General features: G+C 45.6%; 1 protein-coding gene across 1 annotated transcript in view; it reads left to right on the top strand.

Moving 5' to 3' along the window:
- Jmy (junction mediating and regulatory protein, p53 cofactor) overlaps positions 1-6,658 on the top strand; it is a 74,404-nt gene extending 67,746 nt beyond the window's left edge. The window contains exon 11 of the mRNA XM_042261631.2: positions 1,273-6,658. The gene's annotated coding sequence lies outside the window, so the exon portion shown is untranslated. The remainder of the gene's footprint in view (positions 1-1,272) is intronic.
- The last annotated feature ends 13,568 nt before the right edge of the window (positions 6,659-20,226 follow it).

Genomic DNA, 20,226 nt, shown 5'->3' with positions numbered 1-20,226 from the left:
CCAAAATGGTACCTTTCAATATGTAGATGCCATAAAGTTGTGAAATAGTTTACTGCTGTGCATTCAGCCTTTCTAGGTACTAAGGGTTTAAAACCCAGGCTTTGATTTAGTCTTTATGTTGTATTTCCTAATAGCACATCTCAGTGAAATATCCTATCAAAACAAAAATGTGCTTATTGGAAAACTATTTTGTTTGAGTTTTTTAATCTAAAAACTAGAAAAGATATTTTCTCAGTCACACTAGCTGTATTTCAAGTACTCAGTACCATGTGTAGCTTCATTGAAATAAAGAAAACAGAATAGAAGCACGGTGCTTTTGTTCATGTGTTTAAAAAATGGTTTTTATCCTTCTCCTAAAGGGTCAATTAATAAAGACGGTTTGTCTCTTTCATGTTTAAAGACAACCATATAATGGGTCTTATTGTGTTGGCAGTTTGTAAAACATAATAAATACACACTTTGACATAAAGTATTAGCCTAAGAGTAATAGAAATTAAAGTGAAACTAGCGGGAGCCTACCTGGGCCTGCAGCCACTCAGACCCAAGTAAACACACAGAGACTTATATTACTTATAAAACTGTATGGCTGTGGCAGGCTTCTTGCTATCTAGTTCTTATATCTTAAATTAACCCATTCCTATTAATCTATAGGTTGCCACATGGCTTGTGGCTTACCGGTATTTTCATATCTTGCTTCTTTTGTGTCTGACTGGCAACTCCTGACTGACTCTGCCTTCCTGTTCACAGAATTCTCCTCTCTGCTTATCCTGCCTTTACTATACTTCCTGCCTGGCTATGGCCAGTCAGCGTTTTATTTACCAATCAATCAGAGCAACACATTCACAGCATACAGGGCGATGTCCACAGCATGAACCTAACACTCCATAGCGATCAACATTTGTATTAAATGGAGAGGATGGCTCAGCGGTTAAGAGCACTGGCCACTCTTCCAGAGGCCTGTGGACAAGTCCCAGTATCTGCGTGGTAGCGGTCACAGGGGATCTGACACCCTCTTCTGGCCTCCATAGGCACTGCAGGCACATGGTGCATATACATTCCTGGTCAAACACTCACACAAACTAAAAAAACTAATTAAAAAAAATTCATAGACATTATTTTGAAGGAAATCCTATACCATTACTGTATAGGTGACTATTAAAAAGAAAAAAGTATTCATTGCAGATATTTCAAAAGGTATGAGAGAACAAATATCTACCCTACCTGTAATAGGCATTTTGTTCTAACACATTGTGTTATTTTGTTTACAAACAGGTGACTTAACAGAAAGAAGAAAAATACCCATGGATGAAGACTGGCTCCGATTCTTTTGGGAAAAAGTTTAAGCTCTTGTTCCCATAATTGGATTCCATTAGATCCCGAGTATATTGGGAAAGTGGTATGAAAAAAAGGAAGCACAATTGGAGGATATTACTGTTCGGTCACTCACTGGTAGTGGTGACGTCAGTTTTATATGTGCAATGCTCCTGCCTGCCCTGAGAAGGCCTCCTGGAGACGGCTGTTTCTTACACACCTTCTCTTCCCATCCACCCATCATAAGCTCATAGTGGCCAGTTACGCTAGGGTCACTGTGATTAGAAGAACACTGGGTTGGCAGAGTTCTTCTGCGTGAGCTGCTTTGGGATTCATCTTTCAGTGAACTGAGAAGATACTTGCTGAAGCACAGCTCCTGCCATATCCGCTTCTAGAAGTAAGAGTGACATGCTAAAAGACATTGACCATGGTAGTTACAGTCAGGAATTACAAGACGACAACAACATGGAATGATGCACTTACAGTTTCCACATTTTTCATCTCCAGAGGAGGTGTTGAGTGTCTGAGAAGCCAGTGGAGATATACCTATTAATGTGTGCACCAAAACATGGCACATTTAACAAGGCATATTTTTAAGAGGCCACAGTCTTACATTTTGTAAGAGTTTGAAGTTAAAATTTCCATGCTTTTAAAATAGCATTTCATAATTCTGAATTTAGAATAGTTTGAATTTTATGTGCACCCTGTTTATGAGAAGCAATGCTTCATAATTTGATAATGTTTCAAATTATTTTTAGTCTTTTTGTTTGAACTACTGCTTGATTACTGTAACTCATGACTTTACTATTGAGAATCAAAAATCAGGATTCAACAGTAGTGATACAGACTACAACTCTTTGTATCATGCACCAGTTTTAAGTTTTTATGTTATGCTCCATGGTGAAGAGCATGTGTTCAGGAAAGGTCCAGAAGGTAGCCAGTCCCGAAATCCTCCAGCTGGCATTTCACTGTTTGCTTATGCTACGCACATATGTAGTTCTAGTGCTGACTTAGCTGTGTCTTAAAGGGTCCATTTATGAAGGGAGCTGGCGTGGATTGTCAGTGGGATTATGTGGACATGCATGAAGGAAGATATGCTGGACCCAGTTTACAGCACACTCGAGTGTGTGCTAATGATGAAGACAGATCTTGGCCTTATGGAGGGATTAAAATACCAAAAAGAACTTCATTCCTAGAAAGTTCTTCCCCAGCTTAGCCCAGAAACCACCTTGAAGTAAGAGCACCTCAATGTCCACTATCAGTTTCCTCTAGAAACACAGCTTGCCTTTTTGTCATTTTTAAGAGATATTTTTCTTTAATTATGGAAAAAAAATTCTGGTAACAGGTTAAAGTAAACCAAATCTTTGCACTTAAATATTTGTAGCATGTTTGTTGATGAGACTGGGAGCTTCTGTAGCATTTATTTAGATACTGGATTTCATCCTAACACAGTCATACATCTTGTCCAGAACAATGAAAACAGCTAATACATAGACCTCACCCCAGGATGATATGTGGGTCCTTTAGACCCCACAGTAAAGCGTCAGAATGTGTTTAGCCCAGAGTCATTGGCTAGATAAAATATTTAAAATAAAATGTTTGAAAAATTGCAAAGTTTACAAACTTCCTAGAAGTCATCCATCATTTCTACACTTCTAATATTAATGATACATACATCGGTGTTTTATATACCCAGTTTTATTTACTTTTGAGACCAGGTTTTGCTATGTAGCCCTGTTGGCCTGGAACTCCCCATGCAGACTGGATTTGCAGCATCTACCTGCCTCTGCCTCTCCAGTGCTGGGATTACAGCTGGGTGCCAAGACGGTTGGCTCCATTTTTTCTGTTTTTAAAGATTCATTTTTTAAAAATTAAATTATGTATGTTCACAGAGGCTCTTGCCTGGAGCTAGATTTACAGACCCCTCACGTGGTTGCTGGGAATCAAACTTGGATCTTCTGAAGGAGCAGTGCCTGCTCTTAATCCCTGAGCTAGCTCTCTGCCCCCCCCCCCTGTTTTTTGTTTTTGTTTTTAACTGTAGGAAAATGCGGACTATAACGATAAAGTAACAATAGCCGCTGGGCTGTAATCAGTCTTAGCACCGAACTCCTGGCCTTTTAGGTGGGGATGCATGAGATCAGGAGCAGCTCTAAGCCCGTCCTGTCATAGCTCTTCAGGAGAGACTCATCCTGGACAATCCACGACTACAGCAGGGAGCCTTCAGCCCATTTTCAAGCACATGTGCTTCACCCATCATGCTGGTCCCCCCAGGACTGGTCCCTGCCCTGGGGTGTGGCTGAGGGGTCACCTTGTGCCCTTCAGTAGGCTGCTTCCTAGCCCCCAAGAGAAGATTCCTTACTGATAAAATCACACACCATTGGAGTTATTCACAACAATACAATTAAAATAACTAGTGTACAGGTGTTCAACAAATCACTAGATGGACTGCATTAATTTAAAGTGAATTTAGAGCCCCAGAAAAATGATACTAGGGATGGTGGGTTTTTCTCCCCCTCCTCCGTCTCAGTTTCCTAGACACTTACTAAAACAAGGGCCTTTCTTTGACTTGGTTTTGGATGACGTCAGCAGACCAGATGTGATGAGCTCTGGCCTTCACAGCACATTCCTATGTTTAGTTGTCGTGGCGTTTCCGATTCCCAGTCTGCTTAGACAATTAGGCTTCTGCTGGGTCATTCTATATCCACAGACCCCACTTGTTTGTGCAGTTCCCAGATACAGTAGACTGAAGACAGGAAACTAGTCGATGACTTGGGGATGCTTAGCCTAGTGTTATTGTTCATACTTGAACGTCAGTTTCAAATATTCCCCTAATACAACCAAAATTGTGTATAATAGCCAGTGTAGTATGTATTGAAAAAGGTATCTCTGATGATTTAAAGTCCTAATTGTTTTTTAGCAGTAAGAGATTGCTGGAGAATGAGGACTTTTAGGGGATAAGCAATGACCTTATTTAAAGAGTGCTTTATAGGGGGATGGAGTTCATAAAAACAATCATTCCTAGGGGTTCATTGTACACTGAAACTTTTTTTCCCCCGGGACAGGGTTTCTCTGTGTAGCCCTGGCTGTCCTGGAACTCGCTCTGTAGAACCAGGCTGGCTTTGAACTCAGGGATCCACCTGTCTCCGCCTTGTGTGCTGGGACTAAAGGTGTGCACCACAACACATGATGCAAATCTCATTTTTAAAAAGATACTTTCCTATAATGAACACTTCATTGAGTCTACAATGTGTGTGTTGGGAGGGTTCTTTTCTACAAATCTGAATGTAGAACAGTACGTGGTGCCACAGTATGTCCTAGAATGTGCTCAGTTGCACAGTGTATCATAGACACCACACTAAGACTTTAAAGCCCAGTGGGATGCAGCCTCCTAGGCAGCATCTGTGTCGCACAGGGACACACACAGGGATGCAGTTGCATTCTCTCTTTTCCTTGAGACTTGTGTTTGAAACTCATTCACAGGGTTTATTGGTATTTATTTAAATCAGTGCTTTTTGCATAGCTTTGTCATACGCCCATCACCGGAAACCAAGCTGCGCAGTGACTTTGGGTCTTTAGCAGACCGACCTATCAGGGAGTTTTGAGGTTATATTTTTACCAGGTAAAACAATAACTAAAAAATTCTGAACACCTGCAGAACATTTCAGACAGTTGCAGACAGCTTACGACAGCCGTTTGACAGGAAGCGGAGACCTTGAATTTTTCCTTGTTTTTGCACTGAATATAAATGATTATATAAAGCTAAATGTGCATATTGAACATTTGACTTGTGCTTGGCGATGCCAGTAACCATCAAGACATTTTAGATGGAAGAGAGGTGAGAAAGTGGAGGCACCTTACTGTTGAGCACACAGCATTTATGTCTTGCTACTGAGCACATCAGTAGTCATGTCTGAACTTTCCTTTTTTGTTAAAGCACATGAAAATTCAGCCTAATTGCTTTGTAAAGTGAAGCAATGGCATTTTTATTCTATAAATATAATGTAACTTAAAAAGTTTTCATACAAAATGAGTTTATATCAATGTCATGTATTTAAACAGAAGCTTCTAAAAGTGGGAGGCTGTCCTGACCCAGAGAGAGAGAAAGAGAGTGAGAGTCTTAAATGTTCCTTGAGTTATGTTAAAGATGCTCTTATTTTAAATTTTCATTTTGCCCACACTGAACGCACAACTTGGCATTTGTATGACTGAATTCCAAATTTAGAAATGTCCCATCTCTTCAAGCACATTTATTGGGTTACTACAAGGTGTGTGTACAGAAAATACCTCTGAGGTTGACATGATAAGCGTTCATGGATGCTGTTTCACATTGACTTGAAAGCAATCATTTGTTTTGAGAGGAAGGGAACATTTTGTTTCTTATGTGTTTGTTTTTGTAGATTCAGTGGCTCAGTTTGGGGCATTGAAAGTATGTAGGAACGACCCTGAGAAATTGAAAAGCAAAGGTGTGTGTGTTGAGTTGTAACAGGAGAACACATTTTTACTTGCATGTTGTATAGTTAACTATCAAAGGGTGTAATGCACTGTTTTAGGTTTCTCATGCAACATCCATTGTCTCGACTCCAAAGTCTTTGCAGTTACCAGTGACATTCACTCCCTTTCTTGTGATTTCCCCTCATTTTTGTGCTGTTACAGAGGTTGGACAGTGCATCCCTTAACAGTGACATATAATGTCTTTAACACAGTCCCCACTGCCTTGTTGAATCGCTCTCTGTACTGTATGCATTGCCAGGTGTGAAACCCTAATGTGTAGTTTATTGAGAAATGGAAGGCTGCAGATCACTTGCATGAGTAAAGCCCACTGGGGCTGAAGAAACTGACACTTTTCTTTCTACCTGTTTTGGGTAAATGAGAATTACAGTGGCAGACCGACGACTCAGCACTCTTAGCTTTGTGCAGTGTTCCAAAGGCAGAAGCCAACACTAGTGACTGCTTGGCTTCCCGGGATGGCTTTCCCACATTCCGTGAAGTGACTGTCTGCAGCGTACCCTAAACGCCATCTCTTGCAGATTTATATACTTAACTATGCTCAGTTAACATTCTAAAGTATTAAAGATACAAAGAAAACACTAAGCAGGCATTATAGCAATACTATGAGGTCTCCAATAGTTTGGACCCTTGCCTCTCACTCTAGTGCAACCTTTCTGCATCGTGATGGTTGCGTTGCTCTTCTTCTTTTTACGTCTCACACTCCTGACTTCAGAGCTAAGGACTTGCTCACCCAACACTGCACTCACCATCTCTTACTGTACATGCAATGTAACAACACACAGTTTTGGTGCTTAACAATATTCTTTTTTCTTTAATAAAGGATATTTATTTGAATTAACTTGATTTTGTTTGTTTAAATACATTGGCGTTATTTTCATTTCAAACAGGAGCATACCAATATGCACATTTTTAGTAGTATTTGTTATATTAGTTACTTTCTGTTGTGACTGATACTTTGACTACGTCCCTGACAGCATGGCGGGGAAACAGGGAATCCTTGTGTTCAGCTTTCTTCTTTTCATCCAGTCCAGGTAACCAGGGGATGGTGTCCCCACATTCACGTTGAAAACACCCTCATAGATATTTCCAGTGCTGGGTTTCCATGGCGACTCTAAGTCCATTAAAGTTGATGATTCAAGATTAACCATCACAGTTACGTAGAACCTGATACATGGGCTATCCACGGCTGACTTGTGCGTCCCTGAATGCTGTTGTGAGGTATTTTCATGACAGCTTTTCTTGAGCTGTTTGTTGTATGTGCTGTTTGTACACATATGTACAAAACTTGAACATGTTTTCCAAAACTTGGAGATCTTTAAATGCCTTCATTTTAGGAGTTTGTTCACGATCATCTAAATTGAGAGAGATTGGCTTCAGACTTGGAGATTGCTAACTAGAGGCCAGCAGACACTGGCCAATTCCTGTCAGCATAGTTTAATAGCATGGACAGGTGAAAAGCTACTCATCCCCCAGGGCGTGGATGGTGGATTGGCAACAGATGTTTTGTGTAATCGAATATGCCAGCTTCTGTCAGAATTTGGGGTAGGAGTCTGAGGCAGCAGATAGGAGTCGAGCTGCCTGGGGGTACAGCCCTGCATACAGCCCTCCTGTGGTTTCTGGGGTTAGGCTTGTCCAGTTGGTGGCAGTTCCCCATGAATGGATCTCCTCACACTGGAACAAAGATCCAAAACTGTGATGGACCAGGTTTTCCAGCCATTCCCATTCCTGTCTTCATTATCTGCTCTCCCCCAGGCCAGGCTGTGGCTCTCCAGACACAGGTTAGCTTCTGTCACACACAGGTTAGCTTCTGTCACACACAGGGCTCAGCTCTATAACCCTTGAGCCTGGATGTAACTGCAGCTCCCCAAAACTATCAGAAGAGGCAGCCATGCTGTGTTGTGCTGTGCCCGGCACCTGGAAGGTTCTCTTGCCTGCCTGACTTAACTTTCTCATTATCTAAGCTTTGGAGACACCTGGATGCAGGCCCCCCCACTGCCCAGCCCACACCAGCCTTGTAAACATTAAACTTCAGCTGAGCCAAAAATCCTAACTCCTGTGTTCCCACTTTTCCCCATGACTCAGCATGGATAGGTGGTTTTCTTCTGGCCTGTGACTCTTCTAGGCTTCCCCAGGGCTGGGTCCAGCTGTTTAATAACGAGTTCTGTATTTGGAACCTCTGGTCCCAAAGTGGTGCCCTTGACTATCCCTGTCCAAATGAACCTCCATCTTGCCACGTTTCCCCGGCTCGGATAATTCATAAGCAGCTGCCCTTAGACCTTTCGATCTCTGCCCACATCCGACTCCGTCTTCCGTCCGGCACAGCTGGACCGTCTGCCAGCTGTTCTTGGGCACCGGGGTCCACATGGTCTTCCCACTGCCGGCCTCACCCCTGCGCGGTGGAAGAGCCGTGCTTCACCCCTGCATCACACTTGACGAACCGACAGGAGGGTTTCTGCAAACTCCAGGAGACAGGCTTGGTCTTTGCCATCTGCTCCTCGGCTTCCTGAGCTCCCTGCGGACGGATGGACGCACTGCTAGATCTCTGCAGAGCTGCTCCAGCACTGCCCATGCCTCTCCCCTCCCCCCAGTGACCATCAGTGTGTGTCTCGCTATATAGTCATGTCCTAAAGCCTTGTATCTGAGCACGTGTTCGCATTTAGAGGTTTTTATTTAAAGGGAAGGTGTCGCTAGCCTAGCTTGGGTTTTGGGAACTTGCCTTCCCTCCTCTCTGTCTCAGGAGTGCTGAGGTTACAGACTCACGCTGCCATGTCTGGTTTTTCCGTGGAGTGCACAGAGATCTTAGGTAAAGCGAGGCCATTGGGCCGAGTGAGCCCTTACCTCGTATTACCAGTCATTGGTCACAGGGCAAGTGGTATAAAGGAAGACAACGCTGTTTACAAACCAGGCTCAGTGTAAGTCCTCCCCTTGCTGCCTTCACAAGGAGCCAGTCCCGCAGACACCCTGATCTTGCACTTGCAGAACTGTGGGATGTGAAGCCACAAGCCTGTGGCAGCTGAATCCAGCCGCCCTGGCAAACCAAGGGAGCGTCGGTCAAGTTCCCACCATGGTGTTACCGAAGGACGGTGGCCTCTTCTCAGGTCTCTGCCCGTGTGACGGAGTCAAACCCACGAGTGTCTCATCAGGTGTCCCTGCACTAGCTCAGACGAGCCAGGCTGTCACCCAGTGAAGGAGAACTAGTGACGCGCGTCTCCTGCCGGGGGCGTCTCCTGCCGGGGGCGTCTCCTGCCGGGGGCGTCTCCTGCCGGGGGCACGGCCCGTGAAAACTGCAGAGCCGCTGTGTGACGCAGTGGAGACAACTTTGAGATGGCAAGCAGGGCACCATCCCTGGTGCCGCCGAGCCGCTGCTGTGAGAGCTAGGCCAGCATGTGAGGGAAGACGGGGAACAAGGACACTTGACTGGGAGGCTGTGTGCAGAATCCAGAAGTGCCTAAATGGCCACAATGAACAGTTCTGTTAGACCAGACCATTCGGTACTACCAAGGATAGGAGATAAAGAGTGAAACACCGTGAAAATGTCCCTCGAGAAGTGCGAGGAACCAGTACAAAAGAAAAATAGACAACTAAAGAAATCCAAATGCTAGTGCAGCTACAGGAGAGCAGTTTTGGGTTTTTTGTTTTTGTTTTGTTTGTTTTTGTTTTTTCGAGACAGGGTTTCTCTGTGTAGCTTTGCACCTTTCCTGGAACTCACTGTGTAGCCCAGGCTGGCCTCGAACTCACAAAGGTCTGCCTGCCTCCCGAGTGCTGGGATTAAAGGCGTGTGCCACCACGGCCCGGCTATCAGTTGGCCTTGTTAGTGCTGAGTTCACACTGAATTGTCACACTTTAGACTGGCAATTCCAAGTGTAGACAGGGACTTGGAAGACAGTTCTGCCCTGCTGACGGTGCTGTAAATGGCATGCACAATGAAAAATTACTGGGTGTCCACAAAGACCGCCGCGATGCTCTGGACACACAACTGTCGTATGTAGTGGATGTGTCTACAGCCAGATCAGCAGACAAGAGTGCTTGTGGTAGCAATGTGTAATAGCCAGCCACTAAAGATAACCCAGCGGCCTAGCAACAGGTGAACACATAGTATCCCTAAAGTGTAAATGTGCCCAGTGGGGACAGCAAGAGGAGGCCTATGCCTTAGGACAGCAACTTGAGGAATCTCACCAGGGAGCAAGACAAAGGTCTACATAGATTCCAGTCATGAAGTAAAAACAGGCAAAACTAAACTAGTGCTGGGGTGTTGTTACTCAGTAGTTACTGAGAGAAGAAAGTGGCCGCCATAGAAACCACGGTTGTGCTCACTGTTAGGACAAAGCACTAGGAGGTGAGCAGTCCCAGGCCGGCTGTAGAATGTCAGGTCATTAATGCCTCAGACGGTGCTTTGATAAGGGTTCAGTAACCTGTTTGATGATGAGGTCTATGCATTTTAAAAATAAGTATTACATGTCGTGACTTTTAAAAATGTTCTCTTAGGATTCTAGAAATTGCTCTAGAATTCAGTTGCCCCCCCCCCCTTTCCTACAAAATAACAGAGGACCATAGCTGCAGCTTCAGGTTTTCATTTGCTGGCACGAGCCAGAGCCACATTCAGGGCGCTGGTGGCACATGGGCGGCACAGACTTCTGAAAACGGCTTCTGTGTTCTGCTGGCTCTGTGGAGGGCCAACTCCTGCTGTGGGTTTGGTTTGGTTTGAATACGTATATTTGAAGTCACGTAGGTGAGTTCGTTTTTGTTTTTTGGTTTTTTTTTTTTTTTGAGACAGGGTTTCTCTGTGTAGTTTTGGTGCCTGTCCTGGATCTTGTTCTGTAGACCAGGCTGACCTTGAACTCACAGAGATCCTTCAGGCTCTGCCTCCCCAGTGCTGGGATTAAAGGCGTGTGCCACCACTGCTTCCCAGCATAGGTGAGATGTTTTTAAAGAACAAAACCTGCTTAAGGAGTGAGGACTCCTGGGGCCTGGTCCTGCAGCTCAGAGGTAACCAGAGGCAACAAGGATATATCTGTCTCACGGCTGTGACATGGTTTGAGAAACCCGAAAAACCATAATACTGTCTTGGCACACACGAGGATCGCTTGACATTACCTGGAAGACAGTTTAGAAACAAAAACATCCAAGACTAGAAAGATGCCCTGTGACTGCAGCAACACTTAATGTTGATTTCCTTAACACTGAGAATTCACACAGACATGTTCTTGTCACAGAATAAACACTTCAGTGAGTCACATTTTTTTTCTTTAACGATTTTTATTATTTATTTATGTATGAGTGCTTTATCTGCATGTACAACTTTATGCCAGAAGAGGGCATCAGATCCCACCAAAGATGGTTGTGAGCCACCATGTGGTTGCTGGGAGTTGAACTCAGGACCTCTGAAAGAGCAGGCAGTGCTCTTAACCACTGAGCCATCTCTCCAGCCCCAGAGTCACATTTTAAGTTAATAAAAGACCCATAACTCTGACTCTGTAGAAGTAGTTGAGTGTAGACATTCATGTACCATCTAGTGGGCCTTAGGAGTCATCCTGTACAAACATCTCCAAAGACCGTGGGCCGCTGTCTGTGGAGGGATGTCAGTCAAATGACAGGGCTGGCTTCCCACCCCACTGCCTACCCTAAAGCCACGGCCACACACTGCACAGCCTCCAGGTGCCCTCTGCAGAGCACGGATGGTCTACTTAGAGGCACTGTCAAAGTCTCCACACCATGGATGAGACCAAAACATGAAGGAAGTAACTAAAAAACACACACAATTAGGAAACAGGGAAGGAGAATGAAAATCACGTATCTTTAAAAAAAAAAAAAAAAAAAAAAAAAAGATAAAATACACCATGAAACAATGTGCTGTGATAATGAAAGCAAAGATGAATGCCTGGAAACCAAATCTATGACAGGTAAGATTACAAATTCAGGCATGGAGCCAGGCATGGTGACACACCTTTATTCCTAGCAAGAGGAAGGCAGAGGCAGGTGGATCTCGTGAGCCCAGCTGGGTCTGTGTAGCTAGTTCAGGCTAGCTAGAGCTACATAGTGAAATCCTGTTTCAAAAACAATTCAGGCATGACACTGAATAGCTGCAGAAATGGAAAGTTAGAAGATTAATCCCACCATGATGCATCTAGTTCTTGTCTGGAGGATGAGAAAAATGACAAGGAATGAAATGACCAAGCAGCTTACTGTCCTGTTTGAAGGGATTCAAGTTGGGATTCTGTTCCTATGTAACAAGTTACCCGAGGAACACTCCAGCAAGTGAGGACTTCAAGATGCTCCCTAGGGAGAGCCATACAGGACAGGGTACTATGTTTTAGTTGAGAAGTTGATGGAATCCGATAAGATCTGTAAAGGAAGATATTCTGTGAATACAGTTCTTTAAGAAGTTTTATAAAGAATTGGGTAGGATATACTTAAGGTAAAAGGCACCAAAGTATGCTTGTGTGGTGGCTAGAAAAGATAAAAAGCCAAAGTAACAGGATATAGCTATTGTGTTCACATTTCTTAGTTTGTAATTAAGAAACTTGAGAGCCAGACATAGTGGCAGAGTATAGGTGGATTTTTCTGTCCCTCCTACCAGCTCCCAATTCACGACACAGACTATTATTAATTATAAGAGCTCGGCCAATAGCTTAGGCTTGTTTCCAACTAGTTCTTACAACTTAGCCCATATCTTTTAATCTCCGTCCTACCATATGGGTTTTACTTCTATCCCATCTTGTGTGTCTGAGTCTGGCTGGCGACTCCTCAGACTCCGCCCTTCCCAGCATTCTTCCTAGTCTGGCTGTCCCACCCAATCTCTTCCTGCCCAACCATAGGCCAGTCAGCTCTGTATTAACCAATGACAGTAATACACATTTACAGTATGCAAAGATTGTTCCACAACAGCTGAGTTGTAATTCAACACTCAAGGGACTGAGGAGAATCTCAGCATCAAGGCCAGCCTGGGATACATGACAAGACTATCTCAAGAAAAAGAAAACTAGATGCCCCAACACCTTTGATTATAATACACTTAATTCAAGGGATAGATGAGGTGGAAGAACATGCCTCACCTTCCCCGATATGTACCCTGTTTCTCTGTGATAGTCACAGATCTACTGTGGCCCTGGAGGGATTTTCTGGGGACAGTTTCTATTCCCCGCTGCATCTGTTATTGAAGTAGTTTTTTGCTGTATTATTATTATTATTATTATTATTATTATTATTATTATTACTACTACTACTACTAGTTGTGTGTGTGTTTTAACATCACCAGTACAGTGACCCTACTGGTTCACATAAGAGCAGTTGATTTCCACCCCCTGAAGTCTTCGTCCTGAAGTTCCCATCCTGATTACTAAGCTAAACTGCAGATTTTCTGGAAAAATCAGTGAAGAGCACTCTCCAGATTATCAGCAGTGCAGATACCCCAAGGGCCAGGGCACAGCTTCCAGCCTGTGTCCCTCGGCCCATGTCCCCTGCAGCGCTACCTGAGAGGACAGCATGACCTGCAAAGGGCCCATGCAGTGTTCAGGAGGAAGGCAGAGCTTTGCCTCTGACTGGAGCTTGCCAGGCTGTCACCAGGCAATTACAAAGGCCTAATTTACTTCCTAGCCGTGGCTGATTCACTGCAGGAATTCGATCCTCCTTCAATCAAGAATGTGCTGGCATGAAAATTCTCTGTATAAAATACTTATTTCAATAGCCACCAAGAAGAAAAAAAATGTATGAAGAAAAAGCATTAACAATGGAGCAATATTTCCCAGTTAGAGACCGTTTCTACCCAAGAAGTCATTTTGTTCTATTTTTTGCACATGTAAATATGAATGGAAATTTAACATGGCCATTTCCATGCAATGGGCTTTTATAATCGCTGCCAAGTTCTACAACAGTCCAAATGTCTCTCATTGATTCCCAGGCTGAGGTCTGCCCCTCGTGTGTACCTCACAGCAGGCAGGGCTGAGAAGGCACTGCCCGTCTCTGCTAGAACCCGGTCACTTTACAGATTAACGAGGAGTGTACGGAATGCACTGCAGACACACACTCCTCCTGGGCAGTGACTCCAGACCTTTTCAGGCTGAGTGCGACCTGCCACCTCCCTCTCTGGACCTCAGGGTGCCCCTCTTGAGATGGAAGGCTGGGCACAATCTGAAGTCCTCAGACCTTCCATCTGGCATTTCTTTGAGTCATGCCAACTCAAACAGTCCACTGCAGGCAGTCAATAAAATAAATGCTCTACAGCTTCCGGCAACTGCCTAACGGCCACAGGGGGATGGATCCTTACACAGAAATGAACGGATGCCAACTGGGCATAAGGGGAAGAAGACAGAGAAGGACCAGAGGCTGTCTGCCACTGTCCATTCACTCCTCGCGGTCCAGGCCGCTGGCTCTGGGCATCCACAGGGCCCTGGAGAAAGGGAAACATTGAACCAGCCTCAGGCAGTTTTTCCCCAAGGCAGATCTTTGTTTGCGGGGGAGGGGGAGGAGTTTTACCCTAATCATAAAATCCATTGGTTTCCTACAGTCATGTAGGCTGGCCATGACCAGAAACCCAAGGGGTCTCCAGACTGTTCAAGGTTACATTAAATGGTTGCTTCACCAGCACTTTGGCATCTGGGCCCCACAAAAGTCCCTGTACATTGTATCTTTGCTCCCAGCCTCAGCTCTAATGGCTTACACAACACCTCACCACCACCCTGAGAAATAATGTACAACTAAGCTGCATTCACCTAAAGAAACAAACGGATGAGTTTGGATAGCTGTATGTATACACTGACAAAACGCCATCCTAACATCCACAGCCTTCTGTGTCTCCGCCAGAGCCCTCCCCTTCCTCCGCTCCTCCTCCTCCTCTTCTTTTTCTTTGGTGGGGATGGACCCAGCGCTTCACCACAGAGCCACACTCCCACTGAGTCCTGCACCCTCTCGTGGTCTGTGCCTGCCCTGCTGTTGGTCACTCGAGAGGCTGGCTTGTCTTCCTTCACTCAGCATGGGACTCCACACACACCATCCCCCCTAACTGCTCAGGAAGAATCCATCCTCTGGATGCGGTACTGGGTTCTGTTAGCTTACATCACAACGGGGATTGCTGGCAGAATCTCTAAGTCACTACCTGACAAAGTAGTTTTCTTGATCTAAAACTTTAGCTAAAAACCTCTGAATATTAAAATCAAATTTCAGTACAACTAAGATTCTAGTTGAAACTCAGCCTCTCTCTCCCTTGTGGTCACTGTGCACACTGTTCAGGGAAGGGCATTTAAGAGCATTCCCAGTGGTAGCAGCCAGTATCTTCAATGAACACCTCTTGAAATTTAAGTTTTGCAATTGTCTTAGGGTTTCTAAAGCTGTGAAGAGACACCATGACCACGGCAACTCATAAACGAAAGCATTTAATTGGGACTGGCTTACAGTTTCAGAGGTTCAGTCCGTTATCCTCATGGCATGAAGCATGGCAGCGTGCAGGCAGACATGGTGCTGGAGGAGCTGGAGGTCCACACCTGGATCTGCAGGCAACATGAAGAGATTGCTACACTGGGCACAGCCTGAGCATCTGAGACCTCGAAGCTCGCTTCCACAGCGACGCTCTTCCTCCACACCTCCTAATAGTGCCACTCCACTATTAGTGGGCCTTTGGGGGCTGTTTTTATTCAAACCACCACAGCAATTAAGTAGTCAAAAAATAAATATTTTGAGGACAAAAAAAAATCAAGTTGCTTGAAAACTTAACCATAACCTCAACAAAAAGTAAAATTACACTTACTCCTTGTCCTGACTAGTTTTGTGTCAACTTGAGACTAAAATCTTCTGAGGGGAGGGAACCACGCCTGAAAGAAATCCCTCCATAAGATCAGGCTGTAGGCAAGCCTGTAGGGCATTTTCTGAGAGATTGATGGTGGAGGGAACCATTGGGGGTGGAGACACCCCTGGAGCTCGTGGTCCTAGATTCTATAAAAAAGCAGGCTGAGCAAGCCATGAAGAACAAGCCAGTAAGCTGCAGCCCTCCATGGCCTGCCTCTAGGTTCCCACCTGGCTTGAGTTCCTGCCATGGCTTCCCTCGGTGGACTGATGCTGGATATGTAAGCCACAATAAACCCTTTCCTCCCCAGGTTGCTTTTGATTATGGTGTGTCATCACAGCAATGTTAATCCTAAGAAAAAAACATTGTGGATTTGAGATGTGAAAAGAATACTGGTTAATTTTTTTTCTTGGTTTATTTTTCCTAAGGAAGTGAAAAGAACTGGAATGCAATTCTGAAATCCTTTGAACCGAACAATAAAAAGAAATAACAGCTTGTTGAGAGCTGTGATCTCCGCCTCGCTGTCACATTTGTCTGTTCACCTCACGAAAGCCGGGCTCACGGAGAAACAAAGGCTCATCACTCTGCTTGTTGTGAGCCTGGAGAGCACGCTGGATTTCAAAGGCACTTTCATGGCTTTCATGCTGCCCAGTGCTACTTTATATAGTTATTTATTTATTTAGAGACAGGGTCTCTCTGCAGAGCCTAGGCAGGCCTGGAGCTCACATGTATCCTGCTTCAGCCTGATCGCTAGGATGACAGATGGCATGCCCAGACTAGTATTCTTATCCCCCATCTCCCCGTGCTGTGTGTCTGGGTGTGTGTCTATGTGTGTATGTCTCTGTGTGTGTGTCCGTGTGTCAGTGTGTGTGTGTGTGTGTGTCCATGTGTGGGTATACAGATACCACCAGACCAATATAGTAAAAGCAAACTACTCATTAGAGAAAAAGAAATAAGGCTGGATGTGGTGGCACACGCCTTTAATCCCAGCACTCGGGAGGTAGAAGCAGGCGGATCTCTGTGAGTTTGAGGCCAGCCTGGTCTACAGAGTGAATTCCAGGACAGCCAGGGCTACATAATAGAGAGACCTTGTCTCAGACAAATGAACAAAAAAAACAAGAAACAAACCCAGAAATAGAAGCCTTCCTTCAACCTAAGGTTCAGGGACTCTCAGATGAGGGAGCAGAAAGACGGTAAGAGCCTGAGGAAGTCGATGACTGTCTTGAAATAGTGTTCTAGGGACAAAGGGGGCAGCTGTATTCGTGAACCCGAGGAGGCTGTGGCGGTATGCACAAGACCCACACCAGTCAAGCCAGGCACAGCCCAGCACGGGTCAGAGGGAGTCATGACATCACACCAGTACCTGAGAGCTATTGGCAGCTGGCTGCTGGGCAGCGGTGGTCTTCAGTCCCTGAGATCTGCCCATGCTCCAGCAGGCAAGTCCTCACCCAGGGACACACTGGCAGACTCAGTGGACAGACTCAGTGGGTTCAGAAACCAAAAACCAAACCAAATCTCATGAAGCTGGGAGGGTCTGGGGGAAAGTTAGAATACAAGGAAATTGATAGTGGATGTAATAATTTACTTCTTTTTAATTACAAAAATGTTAAAGAAATAGAAGAAAAACAAGGTTCAAGAGGGAAACAAAAATGTAAGAAAACAAAACCTCAGAGCTGTCAGATGCACTACAGCAATTAAACTCAAACCCTCCTGTTTTTGTTTTGCTGTTGTTGTGTTTCTTTCTTTTCTTTCTCTTCTTTCTTTCTTTCTCTCCCTCTCCCTCTCTTCCTCCCTCCTCCTCCTCCTCCTTCTTCTTCTTCTTCTTCTTCTTTCTCTCCTCTCTCTCTCTCTCTCTCTCTCTCTCTCTCTCTCTCTCTCTCTCTCTCTCTCTCAACATATGACTATGTAGCCCTAGCTGTCCTAGAACTCACTATGTAGATCAGAATGGCCTTGAACTCAGAGATTTGCCTGTCTCTGCCTCCCAAGTGCTCCCACCACCGCCTGGCTTCAAAAACTAGTCTTGAACTTGGATCAGGCAGAGTGATGGAAGATTCGGTATGTTTATGGAACTCTCATTGCCTAGAAGGGGCAATGGCTTAGAAGAGCAAGCTTACCTACCTAGCCCTTACCTCAGAAGACCAAGCTCACCTAGCCCTTACCTCAGAAGAGCAAGCTCATCCAGTCCTTACCTCAGAAGAGCAAGCTCATCCACCTTACCTCAGAAGAGCAAGCTTACCCACCTTATCTCAGAAGAACAAGCTCATCCAGTCCTTACCTCAGAAGAGCAAGCTCATCCACCTTACCTCAGAAGAGCAAGCTCACCTAGTCCTTACCTCAGAAGAACAAGCTCATCCAGTCCTTACCTCAGAAGAGCAAGCTCACCTAGGCCTTACCTCAGAAGAGCAAGCTCACCCAGTCCTTACCTCAGAAGAGCAAGCTCACCCAGTCCTTACCTCAGAAGAGCAAGCTCACCCAGTCCTTACCTCAGAATAACAAGCTCACCCAGTCCTTACCTCAGAAGAGCAAGCTCACCTAGTCCTTACCTCAGAAGAGCAAGCTCACCCAGCCCTTACCTCAGAAGAGCAAGCTCACCCAGTCCTTACCTCAGAAGAGCAAGCTCACCCAGTCCTTACCTCAGAAGAGCAAGCTCACCCAGTCCTTACCTCAGAAGAGCAAGCTCACCCAGCCCTTACCTCAGAAGAGCAAGCTCACCCAGCCCTTACCTCAGAAGAGCAAGCTCACCCAGCCCTTACCTCAGAAGAGCAAGCTCACCCAGCCCTTACCTCAGAAGAGCAAGCTCACCCAGCCCTTACCTCAGAAGAGCAAGCTCACCCAGCCCTTACCTCAGAAGAGCAAGCTCACCTAGCCCTTACCTCAGAAGAGCAAGCTCACCTAGCCCTTACCTCAGAAGAGCAAGCTCACCTAGCCCTTACCTCAGAAGAGCAAGCTCACCCAGCCCTTACCTCAGAAGAGCAAGCTCACCCAGTCCTTACCTCAGAAGAGCAAGCTCACCCAGTCCTTACCTCAGAAGAGCAAGCTCACCCAGTCCTTACCTCAGAAGAGCAAGCTCACCTAGCCCTTACCTCAGAAGAGCAAGCTCATCCATTCCTTACCATAGAAGAGCAAGCTCACCTAGCCCTTACCTCAGAAGAGCAAGCTCACCTAGCCCTTACCTCAGAAGAGCAAGCTCACCTAGTCCTTATCTCAGAAGAGCAAGCTCACCCAGTCCTTACCTCAGAAGAGCAAGCTCACCCAGTCCTTACCTCAGAAGAACAAGCTCACCCAGTCCTTACCTCAGAAGAGCAAGCTCACCCAGTCCTTACCTCAGAAGAACAAGCTCACCTAGTCCTTACCTCAGAAGAGCAAGCTCACCTAGCCCTTACCTCAGAAGAGCAAGCTCACCTAGTCCTTACCTCAGAAGAGCAAGCTCACCCAGTCCTTACCTCAGAAGAGCAAGCTCACCCAGTCCTTACCTCAGAAGAACAAGCTCACCTAGTCCTTACCTCAGAAGAGCAAGCTCACCCAGTCCTTACCTCAGAAGAACAAGCTCACCCAGTCCTTACCTCAGAAGAGCAAGCTCACCTAGCCCTTACCTCAGAAGAGCAAGCTCATCCATTCCTTACCATAGAAGAGCAAGCTTACCTAGTCCTTACCTCAGAAGAGCAAGCTCACCTAGCCCTTACCTCAGAAGAGCAAGCTCACCTAGCCCTTACCTCAGAAGAGCAAGCTCACCTAGCCCTTACCTCAGAAGAGCAAGCTCATCCAGTCCTTACCATAGAAGAGCAAGCTCACCTAGCCCTTACCTCAGAAGAGCAAGCTCATCCAGTCCTTACCTCAGAAAATGATGAGATGAGGATCTTTCCTTACAGGGGAAATTAGGCATTGCACTGAAAACATTTCCCACAGCAGATCCACAAAGCCTGCAGCAATACTCCTTGACATGAACCACACACTCTTCCCTGCAGTGGAGCCACCGAGGCCACAAAGAATACCCGAACATGAATCCTGGGGGTGTCAGAATCCTGGCATCTCCACAGTCACAATTCGGCCTTGAGTTTTGATTTAATAGCAGAAAAAAAATCCAATCCAGAGATTTTACAAAGAACTGAAACACCTACCACTCAAACTCCCTTATGTTGAATGTTCCCACCTGGAAGTTCAGAACCAGATGTATGTGTCACCCACCCTCTCCTCAGGCCATGCTGGACTGTCTGTCTTTCAGTGTCCTTTCTAACTCCTTCCTCCTTGCACAGGGTTCACTATCGGGGCTTTCAAGGGCTCCAGTCTTCTCTTCACTCTCCGGCTCTGTCATGGCTGTGCCAGCCATCCTTTTCTGGTAAGCCTGAGTCAGTTTCTCCCGCTGCTCCCCTGTGGAGGCATCAGATCAGTGAGACCTCTGGGGATGCAGGTAGCACCAAGTCCTGTGGCCCAGAAGAACGCGCCTTCAGCGTGGGCCAAGGCTAGAATCGTCTGCCCAGCAGCCTGCCCCCTACAGGCTCGTGGCAGCAGGTACACTTCCTCAGGCCTCAGCTAGGAAACACAAAGAATGTCTAAACATGTCTTCACATGCGCAAGTGTACCACCTGAGCTCATCCCTGGAATCCACGTCAAGTTAGAAGGAGCGAGCACAA

The sequence above is a fragment of the Peromyscus maniculatus genome, chromosome 15, assembly GCF_049852395.1.
Source record: "Peromyscus maniculatus bairdii isolate BWxNUB_F1_BW_parent chromosome 15, HU_Pman_BW_mat_3.1, whole genome shotgun sequence".
NCBI lineage: Eukaryota > Metazoa > Chordata > Mammalia > Rodentia > Cricetidae > Peromyscus > Peromyscus maniculatus.
Note: the sequence above shows the minus strand (reverse complement) of the source record. Positions and strands in the feature narration are given on the sequence as shown.